Source organism: Echinops telfairi, unplaced genomic scaffold, assembly GCF_000313985.2.
Source record: "Echinops telfairi isolate 266 unplaced genomic scaffold, ASM31398v2 ScPeMD7_7436;HRSCAF=8474, whole genome shotgun sequence".
NCBI lineage: Eukaryota > Metazoa > Chordata > Mammalia > Afrosoricida > Tenrecidae > Echinops > Echinops telfairi.
Genome location: NW_022111336.1, coordinates 3,019,836 through 3,020,637, shown reverse-complemented (window position 1 = coordinate 3,020,637; position 802 = coordinate 3,019,836).

The window sequence follows — 802 nt, the reverse complement described above, 5'->3', positions numbered from 1 at the left end:
TTTTCCTGTTCTGTTCTGAATCACAGAAAACTATGTTTCGCAAGTTCCTTTATTTATTGGCTTCTGTAAAGGGTTGGTCAATAAATAGAAGGTACGAGCAGAAGGTTGGAGAGCAAGAAGAGGGAAGATCATGAGCATTTCTCTCTCTCCTTCTTCCATGGACCCAGTTCTTGCCAAACCAAACTTTCTCCATGACCACAGCTACGCATGACCCAGTAGACCCAGCCATTGTTCTAGTGCTCTTAGTATCAGCCTGGTTTCTGGGCTCTGATAATATCACCAACTCCAAGTGTTCCTCCATCACTAGGGATGGGACATATTTCTACTATCGTTGATCTCTGGGTTATTTCCTCATTCCCTAATTGACGTCTCAGCTTCTCCATTACCTGAGAAGTAATGTTCGGTTTTATTTTCCTACTGCTGAATGAACTAGAATCATTTCTGTGTTGTTGTTATTGTTTATGTTGTTGTTGGTTGGTTACCTAATACAAGGGAAAGAAGCCTCATTTGGAAACCACAGCAATACTGCTCATAAACATTGACTCTGTTTTGATATACAAGCATTTATCCAAAGGAAATTATTTAACAAAAACAGCAATAATAATATTTGCACTAAGATTTCCATTTTAGCATTGTATGTGATGGCAGGAATTACAAACCACTAAGTGTCCAATATTACAGGAATGAGAATGAAATCTGAATATAACACAACACAAATGCTATGCAGCCATTGTAATTTTTTAGTTTATTTTACATTATGTTGTTGTAACAGATGATCCTTTAATCTCAGTGGTTTACCACA